Source organism: Lampetra planeri, chromosome 62 (assembly GCF_965212315.1).
Source record: "Lampetra planeri chromosome 62, kcLamPlan1.2.h2, whole genome shotgun sequence".
In the NCBI taxonomy this organism is placed as follows: Eukaryota; Metazoa; Chordata; class Hyperoartia; order Petromyzontiformes; family Petromyzontidae; genus Lampetra; species Lampetra planeri.
In genome coordinates this window covers 1,752,613-1,771,564 of record NC_136168.1, presented here as the reverse complement: position 1 = coordinate 1,771,564, position 18,952 = coordinate 1,752,613, and positions in this window count along the sequence as shown.

Genomic DNA, 18,952 nt, shown 5'->3' with positions numbered 1-18,952 from the left:
TTCGTTTATGACCCTTGGGCTACACCCATTTTAAACTTTTAATAACAACCAGCTTTCCCCCTCTTTTTTTCCTCCTAATGACGATCGCTGGTGTTGTGATCGAAACGTCATAGTTTTTTGTTTATTATTCATTAATTTTAACTCATCTACGTGACTTTACCAAAAGACCCAAAGAATATGTTTATGAAGACCATTGTGTTATGCTGCACCGGTGTATACCGCCAATACGTCCAAATGTCATTGTAGACTCATGGCTGCCAGATGTTAACTACCTCGCTTTGTACACAGGAGGTCGTGGGTATATTTGGCGTTTGCATGCTCTCCCCGCGGTCGCGTGGATTTTTCTCAGTTTTTTTCGCTCCACATTTAAAAACATGCGTTTAGAGTTTTTGCTGATACGATACGCCCACTTTGTTGAGCTATCATTAGTGATAGCCAGGTCGCTTCTGAAAATAAGCTACATAGCTCAGTGGACCTTACCTGATAAAAAAAAGAGTTTTTTGTATTGCTCAAGAAATATGAACAAAATTTATCAGCAAACATAACTTAGATTACTACAATCGCGTAAAACTGCAAATAACATGACTGAATAAAACACATTTTGTTAAATCAACAATAAACTTTTAGTTAAAAAAACACACACATACACGGCCGTCTACGTTTATACAATAAGCCGGCTTTAGGAAAAAAAACAAGGAACAATACAATAAAATAAAAGCTGGACATTCCTTATTTTTAGTTATCATTGTTTAGTTTTACAAAAAAATGAATCCATTGTCTAAACTTTTCCAGCCCCGGTTGGAATAAACATCTCATCAGAACAGTTCCCCAAATGAAAGGGGCCTTGCGTCGACAGGGAGGAGAGGTCAGAGGTCACGCGCGGTTCCTGCCGCGTCACATGAGGCCCGGCGCCACGCGTGGCGTGCCTGACCTGCACCGCAAGGCAGTAGTCGTGGCGGTGGTGGCAGTAGTAGTGGCGGTGGTGGCAGTTGTGGTGGTGGCGGTGGTGGCAGTAGTAGTGGCGGTGGTGGCAGTAGTAGTGGCGGTGGTGGCAGTAGTGGTGGTGGCGGTGGTGGCAGTAGTAGTGGCGCTGGTGGCAGTTGTGGTGGTGGCGGTGGTGGCAGTAGTAGTGGCGGTGGTGGCAGTAGTTGTGGCGGTGGTGGCAGTAGTAGTGGCGGTGGTGGCAGTTGTGGTGGTGGCGGTGGTGGCAGTAGTAGTGGCGGTGGTGGCAGTAGTAGTGGCGGTGGTGGCAGTAGTAGTGGCGGTGGTGGCAGTAGTAGTGGCGCTGGTGGCAGTTGTGGTGGTGGCGGTGGTGGCAGTAGTGGTGGCGGTGGTGGCAGTAGTAGTGGCGGTGGTGGCAGTAGTAGTGGCGCTGGTGGCAGTTGTGGTGGTGGCGGCAGTAGTAGTGGCGGTGGTGGCAGTAGTAGTGGCGGTGGTGGCAGTTGTGGTGGTGGCGGTGGTGGCAGTAGTAGTGGCGGTGGTGGCAGTAGTAGTGGCGGTGGTCGCAGTAGTGGTGGCGGTGGTGGCAGTTGTGGTGGCGGTGGTGGCAGTAGTAGTGGCAGTGGCAGTAGTAGTGGCGGTGGTGGCAGTTGTGGTGGCGGTGGTGGCAGTAGTAGTGGCGGTGGTGGCAGTAGTCGTGGCGGTGGTGGCAGTAGTAGTGGCGGTGGCAGTAGTAGTGGCGGTGGTGGCAGTAGTGGTGGCGGTGGTGGCAGTAGTAGTGGCGGTGGCAGTTGTGGTGGTGACGGTGGCAGTTGTGGTGGTGGCGGTGGCAGTTGTGGTGGCGGTGGTGGCAGTTGTGGTGGTGGCTCTCAGTGACTGAGAGCTCTTGAACGTGTTGTTTATAATGGTGGTCCTGATGGTGGTCATGATGGTGGCGGCGGTGGCGGTGATGGTGGCAGTGGTGGTGGTGATGGTGGCAGTGGTGGTGGTGATGGTGGCAGTGGTGGTGGTGATGGTGGCAGTGGTGGTGGTGATGGTGGCAGTGGTGGCGGTGATGGTGGCAGTGGTGGTCGTGATGGTGGCGGCGGTGGCGGTGATGGTGACAATGGTGGTGGTGATGGTGGCAGTGGGTAGCCTCTAACGAATAATGGGGGAACATCCATGATTGTTAGTATAAATATTTTTTCTAACTGAATAGAATTGTCTATTGGGGGGGGGACACATCCCCCCCCAATATTCAAATATGCTCAAGTTGTCCCCCCCCCCATATACTGCTATGCAAAAATTGCTATGCTATGTAAATAAAAAGAACAATTTGCTAAACCTTGGCCACAATATCTGGACTTGTCTTCATATAAATCAATGCATAGACGTCTGTTTATATGATTGTGGTTATGGTTGTACTTTATTAATCCCTACTCTCTGCTATTACATACAATGAAACAAGAAATGGTAAAAAAGTAAAAACAGAGCAATGTAATACTATACACTATTAGACATTGTTGTAAAATATAAATGAAAAGTCCATATTTTCATTATTAGTTTTCAAATTTAGATTTTTTTCTGGGTTGGGACCCCCAGACACGCAGGAAGATTTGGTCCCCCCCATGTTGACTCCATGGCTTCGGCCTTGCATCATCATATTCATCATGACGATGATGAAGCTTCATCGAGGCTTGAGACTAATTTCTATAGTTTAGCATTCTCGTTTTATCACGACAACTGATATTTATTTAGCTATTTTACTCTTGTAATATTTATTCCATTCTCTTCAATGCATTTGCTTTATTTTTCGAGTAGCTTTTACAACATTTGTCGTTGTCTTTTATTTTACTTTAATTCGTGGCCTTGAAAGGGGCTCGATAAATAAAGATCACTACGATTAAAAACAGTGTACAACTATGATCGTATTGTTATTATTGTAGTGATTTATAGATTTGTTTGCGAATACTTTCTCTTCATATTAAACTATTTATAGGCAGTACTCGCACCTGCAAAGACAAACAGGCAAAGATCCCCGTGTAGCCTGGATAGCCTGTTGTGGCAAGTGCTGTTGGCGAGCACCTATGAAGGCTGGAACGCTGCACAAGAGGGTGGGTAGCCAGCACCACGCCCGGCCGCCTTTGTCTCCACAACGCTGTTTATATACTGCACCAAGCACTCATTTAAGGCCGAGTCAACCTAGAAGAGGCCCAGAACAAGTTCAGATAATCACCACTGATGTTAGTCGTGGCCGGTAATCGAAGCTCAGTGTGTTCGCCGCGACACAACTGCTCTCCACACACACACTCACACAGATCCCCCGTGTAGCCTTAACAGACTGTTGGAGCAAGTGCTGTTAGCGAGCACCTGTGAATGCTGGCAAGGCATACGAGGGGGTGTGTGGCCGGCCCCATACACGGCCGCCTTTGTCTCCCTGGTGGCGATGGCTTTGTCGACCTAGGGGAGACCCCGGACCAGTTCAGATAATCGTCACTTGTGTCGGCTGTGAGTGGGAATCTATATCGGGCCGTCGAAGCAGCACTCTAACCGCTACACTAGCACACACAAGCACACATACCCTCACACGAATACAATTACACACAAAATGGAAGCATGCGCACACACACACTTCAAAATATATTTTTCAAACTTCCCAAAATACACCACGGACGCCCATGACAATGCTTGGGGCCCACAGAGACTCTGCTGCTGTATAAGGAATCCCAGTATTCTGTGGATCTCAGTGACTGAGAGCTCTTGAACATTGTTGTTTAAAGTATCAGCATAATAGCTGCTATGTGTGACTGATCGCACGCGTTTTGTGCGGCTGATCGCACGCGTCTTCCCCGTGCCCGATGGGACACGCGATGCCTTTCGGAGGGGCCCCATATTATACACAGCCCCTTTTGTCAATCCACTACTGGATGAAGGCCTCCCAATGCCACATCTGTTACGGGGGTTCGTTGACCATGCGTGTTTCACGTACGTACTGTATGTACGTATGTTGAACTTCTTTCACACCGTGCATAGCCAACCGTACTTCAATCGGAGGTGCGTGGGAAAGGTTAACAAACTAAACACAAAAAGCAGTTCCAATTAAATTCGTTTTCAAATCTAGATGGGAAGAGATGTGATCCCAGGCAGGGCCAGTTCAGATATTACTCGCCGCTGATGTAACCCGAGGTGGGCAACCGAACTGAGTTCACCGGATGTAGAGAGCCGCTCGTGCGCCAACCGCTGCGCCACCACTCCACCACGGCGGGCTCACAGCAGTCGGTAAGCGCTGCATGTTGCAGGGATGCTCGTGACGTTTGACCCCCATAGCAGAGGTCAAACTGACCTCAGCACCGTACCCGGGTGCAAACACTGAACTTGGCACGGGCGTGAGGCCGTCTGGCAACTGGCAGGCCGCAGCTCTCGGTCCACTGCCGCCCAGTTGCTGCGGCAGAGGGGCAGCGGAATGTTTGACGAGCGAGATATTAAAAGTACACAAGCCCTCTCTCACTTATTACCTAATTTTACAATGTTACTCCTATTTGCACAGCGGTTTCCTCCTCACACTCAGACACAAAGACAAAGATCGAGCCGCCCGTGTAGCCGGAACAGACTGCTGGGGCAAGTGCTGTTAGCGAGCAGCACCGATGAAGGCCGGCACGGCTCACGAGGGGGGGGGGGGGGGGGTGGTGTGGCCAGCAACTCGCCCGGCCACCTTTGTCTTCCCAGTGGCGATGTTTACACATCGCACCAAGGACTCATTTGAGGTTGAGTCGACCTAGGGGTGGCCCAGGACCAGTTCAGATAATCGTCACTGGTGTTGGCCGTGAGCGGAAATCGAACGTTCATGGTCACAACTAAACATGTACTCAGACCTTCACAATCCCACACTCACAAGACACACACACAACAACAACAACAACCGCCATTCGCCACTAAGTGGCGGCGACGTCACCACGACGCTTGTGCCAGGCTATGTGCACCTTGAGGCCACGTGAAGTGTCGAATGCCCGCTGGCAGGAGGTCACGGGGCAGACCCAGGTGCCACGGGTCGACTGACTGAGATGAGTGGCTGATGCAACACCTGTGCCCCCTACTGTGCCAACTTGCTGTGCTTTTGCCACCCGGCGCTCCGCTCGTTGTTGTGAGCGTCGCTCCTCCGCCCTCCGTTGTTGCTGGAGAGCTACTGCCTCCAACTGCCCAGTAGCGTCCTTCACGAGCCTCCTCCACAGAGGCCGATCTTGACACCGCTGGTACCAGTCATCGGCAAGTCCACTCATCTCCACATCCTCCTGTACCACATCACTCCATCTCTTCTCTAGCCCGTGCCGCGCCCGTCTCACATACACACACACACACAATCATATTCATACTCACACGAACACGCAGACACGCACAATCACGTACATTCATACTTATGTAGTGAGGTAAGTGGAGCCACTATGGTGTTTAGCACCAGCTACATTCACAAGAGTCGAACGGTGCGTCTTGAGGCTCTCTCTAGCACCAGAGTGGGCATGGCATGGAAGCGGGGCCCTAGGGGGCATGGTTCTGGTGGCGGTCAGAGAGAGAGGGCAGGTGAGGACGTGGCAGTCTGGGTGAACCCGAGAGGGCACGTGACCGCGACAGGGTAACGAGGGGGCCCAGAGGGTGGCTTGAGGGACACGTGGCGCTCGGTCGAGAACCTTCTGGTGAGGCCACGTGCTCGGGAGCATAATGCGGAGGTCCCGAGAGCAATCGCGGCTGTCTGTTAGAATGGAACCCGTCGGTGCGACGTCTCTTCGATCCTCGCTCCTCGGTCTTTACGCTCGGCTTCGTGGGCCAGGCAGTGTGTCACAGACTGACCCGGTTATGTAGTTACCCCGTTGTGGTCTAGTTAACCAAGTGTACATTTATGCAGTTACCCTGTTGGGGTGTTATAGTAAACGTGTTGCTTCCAAGTTCGAGTGTGTGCCTCTGTGAAGTCCACTACACTTACATACACTTACAGCCACACACAAACACAAACATGACAGTCAGAAGTACACAAAGATCCCCGTATCACCTTAAAAGTAAACACGCGCACAATCACACACTCCCATCCAAAGACAAAGATCACCCGTATGGCCTGCACTAACTGTTGAGGCATGTGCTGTTAGCGAACGCCTATTCAGGCTACAATTTGTTAACGGACATTCAGTATTAGTACTTGTGTTATATAAACATTAGAAATATGGACCGTAAATTCCGATATGGAACATTCTTGATGGCGTTTTTATGCCTTAATATGCATATAATTGTGTCGTCATCGTCCATGTAAAGTGCATCTCTCGCATTTGCCGGGGAACCACAGCCACAAGCTGGAAGGCAGCAGCCAGGCCAGTGAACCAGCGCTGCCAATAATTGCCCGAGCTCTGCAGTCCAAGATCTATCAAGACGTTTTCAGGAAATTAATGAGTTTTTTTTTTATTAGCAGCGTGACTTCAGGTCACTGGCTACCTATTTAATAGATATGTATGTATGGATGTTGAACTTTTTTCGCACCATACGTAGTCATCCGTGCTGATTGGAGGTGCAATGCATTTTGTATGTATGTTGAACTTCTTTCGCATCGAATGTAGCCAACCGTGCTAATCGGAGGTGCGGCGGGGGGAGGACAACACACTTAACACACAAAGCAGTTCTAAAGAAATTAGTTTTCAATGAAGAAAATTCGTTTTAAATTCCCCAAGATTTCAGGGAGCTGCGCACACGCCCCTCCCGTTGAATCGGCATCGAAGCTCTTTTGAACAGACGTGGTTGTTTAGGCACATGCCAAATAAGTCTCACCGAGTCCTAACATGCTTTTTGGGAGGGTCCTGCCGAGTTTTTTTGTTGTGCCAACGCCAACGGAGTAATTCGCAGTGTAACGTTTCCCCCATTGGGATGTGCCACACACCACCGGTGACATTGTACGGTTCGTTTGTTTGGCTATGGGGAGTGACTTGGAGAACTCGGAGCAAACCCGCGCAGAACAGGGGGAGAGAGAACCTACAAACTCCACGCAGAATGGTGCCCGAGTCGGGAATCAAACCCAGGTCCATGTTGCTGTGAGGTACAGGCGCTACCACTGTGCCACCCGTAGTGTCCTCTTGAGCCCAATCGCTGGCCCTGTAGAGGTGTGACGATGCATCTATTCGTCGATGAACATCCACGCGAGCGTCAAATCACAAAGTGAGATTTTTGGATTCAAATATATTGTACGTGGACGGCCGCTTCACAAACCCGCACTAACCAGCGTAGTGAAGTATGGTCAAACAAGCCCCCGATCACTGACATGGAGTGAGGATACCTTCATCCAGCAATGGATTGGCAAATGGGATATACATTATTTATTATTTCCACGTACTTTAACGGCATCGCGTGGACCTTATAGCCACTAGTGGCCGCTACATTCACCACGATGTTAAACATCGATTTTTTAAAATTGCAAATTGGGGGTGATACTACATCCCGTCCGACTGTGATCTGACAACCTCACACCCCGACACCACACCAGGTCCGACTGTCATCTGACAACCTCACAGCGCTCGAATCAGTGCCAACAAGGCCGGCGAGCGTTGCACCAGGAGGTGAACGCGCTCCGGGGATGTCCGATGCCTTCACGAATTCGAGCCTCCGATCCCCGGCCCGTGCGCACACGTTGCACCAGCAGAGTACGACGCCCCATCTCCAGGGCGATACGGTGACCATACCCAATGTGGGGCGGTCTTAATCCAGCAGTGGATTGACAAAGGGCTGTCCATTATTATTACGTTCCTTAACATTCGTGACGTGCGAATCAAATGACCGCGTGTAAAAGTTCCTGTATCACGCCGAGTCTCCCTCTGTATACGCAAAGCTGCCTGTGCGTTGCTCACTCGTTCGTTTGTTCGTTTCTCACTCCACTTGTTCTGGTGAGGCTCGCGGCGGCAGCACATTGAGTCAGGCGTTCCAGGCCGCCCTTTCCCTGGCGACGTACTCCAGCTCCTTCTGGGGAATTCCCAGGGGTTCCCAACAAGCCAGGCAAGCTACACAATCCCACCTGCGTGTCCCGGGCCAGGCTCTTTGCCCAGTGGGACGTTGCTGCTGCCCGGTAGAGTTCCAGGGGGAGTCTACCGGGGGGCATCGTGACCGGGTGCCCGAACCAACTCAACTGGCTCCCCTCGATCCGGAGGAGCAGCGGCTCGACCCTGAGGCTCTCCCGGGATTACCGAGCCCCTCACCCGATCACCCTGCGGAGAAACTCAATTTCGGCCTCTTGTAGCCGCGATCTCAACTTTTAGGTATTTACCCAAAGCTCCTGATCATAGGCGAGGGTGCCACAGTAAATCCAGCTGTTCGCTCGTGACGCGTGTAACACAATACTGTACGTACTAAACGTTTATATGTACTTGTATGACTCTATCTTATATATAAAACTCTAGGTATATATACACACACTAAAAAAAAAATCCCTGAAAATCCTTAACAGACTGTTGGGGCAAGTGCTGTTAGCGAGCAGCACCTATGAAGGCCGGCACGGCACACGAGGGGGTGGGTGGCCAGCACCACTCCCGGCCGCCTTTGTCTCCCCAGTGGCGATGTTTACACCACACCAGGTACTCATTTGAGGCTGAGTCGACCTAGGGGGAGGCCCAGGACCGGTTCAGATATTCATCACTGGTGTTGGCGGCCGTGAGCGGGAATCGAACTCGGCACGCTCACTTCGTCCTCAACACACGTGCGGGAGTGAAACCCCACCACATGTACTCGAGTTAAACATATGACAGACATGCAAGAATCGTCCCTAGTCTTGTGTGGGATGGCGTTTTTAAACGAGGAAAAACAATGCGCTATTAAGGGGCCAGTGCCCGAAACGTCGACTATTATATTTTTCATCGAGGTTTATGTTGTTGTTGTTGGGTTAGATCACGTAAACATAAATGTGCCGTTAAACCTTCTACTACCCGACACAGCCGCTTAGTAAGGTGAGTCACTCAAACAGAACTAGCAACTACGACTCGTAGTAGTAATTGCGAGTAGTCGTTGTCGTGCAGCGCACCGGCGATCAAACCACGAGAAGACCACCTCTGTCGTGGATGAAATAGCTCGCGAAAGCCGACAACGTGTTACACGATTACCATTCGTTTTCTTTTAAAAGCCACGCAAGTGTTGTTATTGACACGGAGGGTGTTTGAGTTTGTCTGTGAATTGTGTCAACACAGCAGCAGCAGGAGCAGTAAATCACCTGGTTCGTATGAACGAGGAATGCCGTCATTAATCGATCGAATCGAATTTGCGACCCCCAATCTACTCGAGTAAACGGAACTTTTGCTCAGCATCGGTGCCTCCCGCTGGTATCGATGAGTCCTAATAACGACAAGAACCGGCGTGGAGTGTTTCACGGTGAGTGGCACGTGTTATGCGGTGAGTGTTTAGTGGCGAGTGTCACGTGGTGAGTATAGCGGTGGTGGTGACTGCAACGGTGACTGATGAGTCTTAATAACGACGAAACCGGTCCACAGGAACGTCTCTTCGAGTGATGCGGTGAGATTTGAGTGGCACCCATTCGTGTTCACGCTGTGGGTTAAACGAGTCGATCCTCCCTTCTCCCACGTCCGAATGGATCCCCTGAAGCGGCCACGCCCGGCCGCCTTTGTCTTCCGCCCCGGTGGCGATGTTTGCTACACGCGGCAACGGGGTACTCATTTGAGGTTGAGTCGACCTAAGAGGGGGAGCAGGGCCGATTCAGACAATCGTCACTGCTGTTGACCGGTGGCCACGTGGAGCAGCATTAGAACTCGGGTGGCCTGGGTTCCGCAGCGCACTAACCGCTGCGCCACCGCTCCCTTCGTAAAGAGCCACAGGGACACCCCCAACACCCCCTGGTGTGGTGAGTGTCACGTGGTGAGTGTCACGTGGTGAGTGTCACGTGGTGAGTGTCACGTGGTGGTGAGTGTCACGTGGTGGTGAGTGGTGAGTGTCGTGGTGGTGAGTGTCACATGGTGAGTGTCACGTGGTCAGTGTCGTGGCGAGTGGCAGTGTGGTGAGTGTCGTGGTGAGTGTCACGTGGTGGTGAGTATCGTGGTGGTGAGTGTCACGTGGTGAGTGTCGTGGTGAGTGTCACGTGGTGGTGAGTGTCGTGGTGGTGAGTGTCACGTGGTGAATGTCGTGGTGAGTATCACGTGGTGGTGAGTATCACGTGGTGGTGAGTATCACGTGGTGGTGAGTATCACGTGGTGGTGAGTATCACGTGGTGGTGAGTATCACGTGGTGGTGAGTATCACGTGGTGGTGAGTGTCGCATGGCAAGTGTCGTGGTGAGTGTCGTGGTGGTGAGTGTGCTGGTGGTGAGTGTGCTGGTAGTGAGTGTGCTGGTGGTGGTGAGTGTCACGTGGTGGTGAGTGTCACGTGGTGGTGAGTTTCTCGTGGTGAGTGTCAGTGTGGTGAGTGTCGTGGTGCCTCCTCCTCACCCACGGCTCCGAGTAGCGCTGCCGCCAGGAGGCGTTGGAGCCACACGCGGGAGGACATCGCCACTGCCGCTGCTGCTGCCGCGACCTCCGTGTGGTTGACGATTTGGGACGTTCCTCCAAGAGCACGAAGCAGCGCAGGGGAAGGGAGCCAGCAACCACCACCACCAGCACTACCACCACCACCAGCAACCACCACCAACCAGTACCACCACCAGCAACCACCACCACCAGCACTACCACAACCAGTAGCGAGACCACCACCACTACCACAACCAGTAGCGAGACCACCACCACCAGTACCACCACCAACCAGTACCACCAACCAGTACCACCACCAGCAACCACCACCACCAGAACTACCACCACCAGAACTACCACCACCACTACCACCAGTACCACCACTACCAGCACTACCACCACCACCAGTAGCGAGACCACCAGTACCACCACCACCAGCAACAGCAGCAGCAGCAGCGGTAGCAGCAGCGGCAGTGTGTGCGAGTGGCCCGCAAGGAGGCGAGGTGGTTTTGTCGTCTCGGCTGCCCCCCCCCTCGCCCCCCCCCCCCTCGCCCTCCCCTCGCCCCCCCCCTCGCCCCCCCCTCGCCCTCCCCTCGCCCCCCCCTCGCCCTCCCCTCGCCCCCCCCCCTCCGCGGGTCCCCGGGAGCCGCGCGGGCTGCGCAGCGCCCCCCTCTGCCGCCTCTGCGGCCGTGGGGACGCTCCGCCGCTCCGCCGCTCGGCCGCGCCGCCTTCAGCGGATTCACTGCCGTGACCGGGACCCTGTGTGTTAGACTCCTCCGCGTGTTAGACTCCTCCGCGTGTTAGACTCCTCCGCGTGTTAGACTTCGCGCGTTAGACGCTGCGGGCCAGATCGCCCTCCAGAAACAACTGAGAGGACATGGGAGCGACACTCACAACAACGAAGCGGAGCGCCGGGCCGATAAAGTGCAGCGAGTTGGCGCAGTGGGGGGGGGGGGGCTATACATTATAAAAAAACTACTTTTTATTTCACCAAGTAAAGCCCACTGCGCTATACTGTCTAGCTCTTTTGTTCAGAAGCGACGCTGGACACAAATGATCGCTCAACAAAGTGGGCGTATAATGTGTAAATGTGTAGCAGCCAAATAATAATAGAATCTAAATGAATAACCCACAGCTGGGCGCGTCTGCCATCACACCCCGCGCAGCAGCCGGCCCACGGCACCACTCGGGGTCTGCTCCGTGATCCTCCAGCCAGCGGAGCCCGCGACACCTCAACGCGACCCCGGAGTGCACCGAGGGTGGCACGAGCGCCGTGGTGCCGTCGCCGCCTCCTTGAGGGGCGAACGACGGTGGTTTGTTGACGTTGTGCCAACATCAGCACTGCGGGGAGACAAAGGTGGATCTTGCATTGATTTTTTCTATTTAAGATAATTACATCCAATTGATGATGAGCTTTCACATACCTGTCAACCCATACGGCTTACTCGCATTCTCGTGCAGGAAAATTGAGTGTTCAGATCCAGACGGCGTACAACCGCCACACGGCCGAGTGCGTGAATCCACCTATCAAACAAGCAGCAGTATCAGCATGCAAGATCACAGACAGTAGCATAAGTAGCATCATTGACACCAATGATCAGTTTTTGTTTAGCGACATAATTTTGTATTTGTTTGTGTTTCTCCCTTGTGATGGAACTTTGTAGGATGAACGTTGAGAATTATAACGGCCCGGGGTGACCGATGAGGTCTGAATTGGTCTGTAATAAGGTAGGGCACTGATAAGGGGTTGACAGGTATGCGGTTATCATGCAAGTGGGAGGAAATCCCACGCACGTGCAAAGGGACACCACTCTATCCCCATACAGACAGCGGCAAATAGCGATTGGTCCACACTTGCTGTTACTGCAGCAAGTGTGGACCAAGGGAGTTCCACAACATTCTTGCGGTGATCCACCAACCCCTCGTTACTGCCTGCGCAGTGCTGGGTCACAGGCGGTAGTCACGTGTAGCAGTGGTAACCACCGCCACCACCCGGCTACGTAGCAACACGTGGCCTGTAGCAGCTGCAGCAGCTGCAGCAGCTGCAGCATGCGGTCTCAATTTAAAAGTGCGGCCGAATTGTTTTCACAGGTGTCGCTCGGCTCCAGCAAGCATGCAATATGTGACCGTACGGCACTGTACGAGCACGCTGCCCACTTGTGGACACCGCCTAGACGGTGGAATAATAATGCGAGCGGCGAGTTACCACCGACTCGAGTTTGCCAAGGGCACTTAGAGGTTAGAAAAAAAATCGTCAATAACGCTGGCCCCCAAAGAGGAAAATAACATAACGGGCGACGTTTCAGGCAATGGTCCTGTTTCATAGTGGGAAGATCCAAAGGGCCGAGAGAGAGACCGAATACTAGCTGGAGACTGCACTTTACACAGCACGTGGCCCTCATGGAAATGTCATGTTCGGCGTTTCAAGATGAACGTTCCTGGCACGTGAGCAACGGATCAAACAGGTAGTTATTTAGTAACAGACATAACCTTATATTGCCAAAATAAATCACTGAAATTATTTTCATCTTATTTACATTTTGCTTATATTGTTGGTTTTATGGAGACATACCATAGACATTGAATTGAATATTAAATATTTAGATATTTATCTTTCAGATATTGACGGTACGTGTTAAGTAAACGTTGGCAGTAATTCTAAATTTGGATCAATTGAACAGTGTACAAACGACTTTCTGTCGCTCTGATTTAACTTTTCCGCATAGTTGTGCTTTGTGTTATGTTATCCCGTTGTGTTTTATTATTCATTTGTTTCATGTTATCCCTTTGTGCAGTGTTATCCATTTGTGTTGTTATCCCTTTGTGTTATCTCTTTGTGTCGTGTTATCCCTTTGTGCAGTGTTATCCCTTTGTGTTATCTCTTTGTGTCATGTTATCCCGTTGTGTTATGTTATCCCTTTGTGCAGTGTTATCCCTTGGTGTCATGTTATCTCTTTGTGTCATGTTATCCCGTTGTGTTATGTTATCCCTTTGTGCAGTGTTATCCCTTTGTGTCATGTTATCTCTTTGTGTCATGTTATCCCGTTGTGTTATGTTATCTCTTTGTGTCGTGTTATCCCTTTGTGTCATGTTATCTCTTTGTGTCATGTTATCCCGTTGTGCTATGTTATCGCAATGATGATGGCCCAGGTGACTCTGGCACATGAGACTTCATCCCGTCCTTGCGAGTTCCCCACGAGGACGGTGGATTCAGACCCACGAGAACATGCAGCAATGACCCAAGGTGGCGGCTTGGACGGGGGACGCCGAAGGGGCACAGGGGCCCACGTGGCGGGAGTGGAGTTGGCGGTTGCGTTGTACCGCCGAAGGCCGCGCGGGACAGGCTTCAGGAGAAGGCCACCTGATTGGAGTCGGCGAGAGGAGGAGCCCCTTCCGCCCTGGAGACCCACGGCCACCTGCTTCAGGTGTGGTCGGCCGGGCCACGTCGCAAGAGAGTGCCGGAGTGCCAGCGGGACGTTGGCGGCACTGCCGACGCCCTCCACCCTGCCGGCAACTGCTCCCCAAGCCCCACAGGATCCGAGCCTCTGAGGTCGCCTCGTGCGAGGGATCAGAGGCTGCAGCCCGGTCAAGTTCTGCTGATGAATCCAGGGAGTGGCCGTGCCCTTGAGGCCATTTGTATTTCCCCCAGAGCCCCAAGAAGTGCAAGATCCTGCCCAAGGTGGGGGACCGACGTCAAGGACCCGGTTCATGTGAGCTACGTTCCGGTAATGTGGACTCTCCCTTGTGCTGTGTGATTTGAGGAAAATGTCGTGGTAAGGGTAATGGGTCGTATAGTGTTGTGTGTTGGGTGTTATTGGTCGGCGGTTGTTGCATGCGCCGCGCGCCAAGTAGTGCCCGGGTGGATCGGTCGTTCTGCTTGTTGGTTCGCGGGAACTGTCGTGACTATATATTTTTTGGTTGTATTTTTTGGGGGGTTTTGATGTTCCTCGGTCATGGGATTGCTCTGCCTGTCCACCCAGTTGCGTTGCTGTGTATCAGCCGGGACGGCTGTTTTTTAAACAAGGTGGGGGGGGGGGGGTGATGTAGTGTAATAGCGTAAGCTGGTGGACAGCAGCAACTGTGGTGTACAGACATTACACACCAGCCGGTGAGGGCGTGCACGGTGTGTTGGCAGGGCGGAGGAACTAGGGCAAGGGTCGTGGAGGACACCGTTGGAGGCCCCTGGAACCTGCTAGTGGGTTCGAGAAGGGAGGCGCAGCCAGGGCGGAGCCAGGCCGCGCTGGTAAGATAAAAGGAGCCGAGAGCGGGAGCTCGAGGTTGCCGGTTCTGGGATTGGATCATCTCGTCGTCGCTGTCGTCTCGTCGCCGTCGTCGCTGCCGTTTTTACTCGATATTGCGCTGACAGAGAGTTGTTGGCTGTCTCAGTCAGCGTCGTCAGTGTGAGATAGCTCGTATTGTGTACAGGCGAGGCTAAGCAACTGTAGAGTGTCTAGACGAGACCGTGAATGTTCGAATAATGAAGGTGCCTCCTAAAAACCTTGTCTGAATCACTGACACTACACACCCATCATTACAGACAAACATTACACACACACGCATTATTACACACGCGTGCTCATTACACATGCACACACGCTGTCTCACACACGCATCATGCTCATCACTTGCATCCCTCACTGCACCACTGTAACCAGTCACGACAAGTAGGGGCGACACAGATGTTCGCTGTGCTGAGGTTTTTTATTAGAATCTTCGGCGTAAATGTAATTCAGGATACAATCAAATCTCGTTCAACTCGTGTAATTGGCACGTAATCAGATAACGTGAACAGAAGGATCGTGATTAACATAAAGGGAATTCGTCCATTGGTTATGCTCGATGTCATTAATACGCAATACGGCTGGCGTAAGTTTAGATTTTTGGTTCCGTTGATAACCACGTAAAGGAAAATGTGCGAGATGCTCAGAGTCAAATGGCGGTACGGACGAAAGGGGATGTTCGTGTGTTCTGTCTGTAACATCGTTAGATTATCCACGTTGTCGCGTTAATCAACAAACACCCTCCCTCCCGGTTCACGACGACGAATATCGAAACGATGTAAATCGAAGCGGTTTATCAGGGTAGTAGCAGTCGTAGGCAGCGGTGAAGGCTGGAATGACGACGATGCTGTCAGAGACGTTCAGAGTGTGTGGGTCGCGGGGGGCGATGCCAGTCTTGGTAGCAGTGTTAGTAGTAAAGTGACGACGTATTTGCGAAACGACGTAAAACGGGGACGAAGTAAATTGGGGTATTACTCGTACTGAAATATTGTCACGGGAGTGGTGGCGCAGTGGGTTAAAACCAAAACTTTTTTTACTAAACATTTTTTTTTACTAAACCAGGTAAGGCTCACTGAGCTATATATTTTTTTCAGAAGCGACCTGGTCACGAATGACAGCTCAACGAAGTGGCTTATCGTCATATAGAATTTTAGAGCAGCCAAATACTCCTAAATGCGTGATTCTGAATGTGGAGGGAAAAACCGGACGGAGGACCCGGAGAAAAATTCACGTGACCACGGGGAGAGAGAGACAGAACACGCAAACTCCAAATATACAGCAGGCGTCAAGGTCGGGATCGAACTCGCGACCTCCTGTATACCAGGCGAGGTAGTTAACATCTCGCCACCATCAGCGGCGAGCGCTGTTCCAACCGCTTCGAGGTGCGACTCTTAACACGCCAACAAATTAACCCGATTACAACACTAGATTCAACACTATTAATTAACGTATCTATAAATCAAAATACGTAATATTTAACGTATATGGTATCTCTATACCAAAACCAGCCATATCAATGGAATGTTAACATACAAATAATCAGTGTTATAATATAAAGCTTTGTGCCATATTGTAAATTGTTATTTTACAGCCCTTTGTCAGTCCACTGCTGAATGAAAACCTACATATGCCATGTCAGTTATGTGGGATTGTACGTATGTTGAACTTCTTTCGCACCGTGCCGAGCCAACCGTGCTGGTCAGAGGTGCGGTGTACGTATGATGAACTTTTTCCGCACCGTACGTAGCCAAAGCGTGGTAATCGGAGGTGCGGGAAATTGTTCGATCATACGTCACCACGCTACTCCATGGGAATTTATGAAGCGAGGAGCCCAGTATGAATTCAGATATCACCCATCCACTGATGTTGGCCGTGATGGTGGTGACCTGAACTCAGGCCCGGAATTGAACTCGGGCCGGGAATTGAACTCCGGCCTCCGTGTCCATTGCAGTTCGTATAACTGCAGCATCCAGAAGCCGTGTCAACACTCACATTGGTATCTGAGTATACAATGTAACTGCCCACCTGCTCACGACATACCACCTCAACTGACACCACATCTTCAAGTTTCTCACTCAAAGTCAAGTTCTTAACAAATACGTCAATGCTGCAGTGTTCCCTCGTTATTCACGAACTTGCTCTGCGCGATGGCTATCCACGAATCGCATCTGGAACTCTACACGACTAAGTGCATCGAGAGAGAGAGAGAGAAATAAAGTTATGAGATGAGAGAGATAGAAAACTTCTCGAAGATTTAGAAGCATCTGCTGACGTTGCGCGCTGTACAATATTCGTAGAGTCAATATCATTCTCCGCAAAAAAATGTTGACATTCACGAGCATCTCTGGATCGTATTTCTCGCGAATAACGAGGGAACCGTTGTAGCGCGCCGTTAAAGCCTGCCCGGGTTGCAGGGCAGTGCCACCCCCTGCAGGGGTTCCCAACGTCCAGTCGCCGTCACGCTCCCCTCGCGTGTGCCGCTCTCTCCGTCCAAACGGATCGTCCTTGGGCCAGACCAGATATCGGTACCACCAAAGGTGGCAAAACTTCAATGGTGCCATTTTATTTGTTACACCAACAGAAGTAAAGTAATCCATGATAACCTTTCCAAATGAGCAACTGTTGAATTTTACTCGCAGGAAACCTGTTTTTTCACCTATCGCAATCACGCCTATTTGCCCGGACGTTACAAATAAAACATTCCAACACCTCGGCTGTTAATTAAGACAAGAAATAATTAACAAAATAGATGTTTGTCCCCAAGGCATGCATTTCATACATATTCTTGCATTTATTCACGCTTGTTCTTCAATTTCAGTGACTTCGTTACGTCTGGAATAGATAGGCGATCTCTGTTTCACTTCTGTTTCTCACTGCTTGTTTGCTCATGATCATTTACTGGCAGGCGAGGCAAGTACTGGTGGTTCTTTATTATTTCTGTTAAGTCAAGATATCTAAAGTGCTAACTTTACCCTCAATGTATTGTTGATGTACCTGTTAAGATGATTAGTTAAGGCCGGGTGCTACAGGCAAAAATCATGTTTTTGTTCAGTTTGTCAATTTTTATATTTTGCTTCATTAAATTGTAAACTTTCATAACATGCACACAATTATTACCAATAACTTTGTAACTTTGTTAGTGGTAATAATTGATGATTAAAATCATAAAAACTAGCTATTAATATAATATATAGTTAGTTTTTCCGATTTTATACGAACTATGCCAAGTAAACAAAGCCTTAAAAGAGCGTTTTTAGCATCTGTCATCGCAATCTGTCTCCGCATTTAAGACATAACCGAGTTGAATTGCCTATCATGGACACGCTTATTCTCTGGAGCAGATGTCTAGCCTAGTCATATCTGGCTATTTACTTTGCTGTCAAGGCTATAAGAGGGGGAACACAAGATGACGGTCATCCCTGACAATGTAGACTATCTGCCTACTATCAATGCTCCAGCGACACAAGTGTCTACTGTCAACGAGGTGCTGTACCAGTCACTGAGCGTCGTGCAGTACATAGGCCTGACAAAGATTATCTGCGTCTTTGACCAAGCCCTGTATGCAAAGGCTTGTCGAGATCACATGTAAACACTGTGACAAGCTCCATGATGTCATCGTCAGGCCTGGGGTATTCCACACCATCTGCACACTGCTGGCAATAGGAAAGCGATTCCAAGATGCTGGACTCCGAGATCTCTGCATTGAGTCTGGCATGATCGCAGAAGGCTCCATTGCCGGTGTTACGGATGGCCGCAAGTGCAACAGGGCAGTGCGACTACACAAACCCCTGTGTGAGGCTCTCATGCGACTGACATGGAATGGTTTCCTGTCCTGGTTGGAAGCAACTCGCATGAACGACATGGTTCACCTGGATGAGACACTGAGGACCGCTGACGACCTTGGGAAAGAAGTCTCACAAGCCGCTTTGAAGGAGGTCCTCGAGCACAGCTCATGTACATTCATCATGGAACTGTTTGAAGTCTACCGCGAGTTCCTCAAAGGTGGAAACGGCAGCCTCTCGGCCTTCTGGATGTCCTGTTTGGACCTGGTTGAAATCTTGTTGGGGCTCATCCGAGCATCTAGAGAGGGAGACTGGATGCTACACTTGGCAAGCATTCGAGCAATGATCCCATGGTTCTTCGCTTATGATAGGATGCATTATGCATGCTACCTCCCCTACTACTACGCCCAGATGTCTCAGCTGCCCATCACACACCCAGATGTGTACACGGAATTCATGGAAGGAGGCTTCTCAGTTCAAATGGGCTCCACCAATCCCTTTGGCCG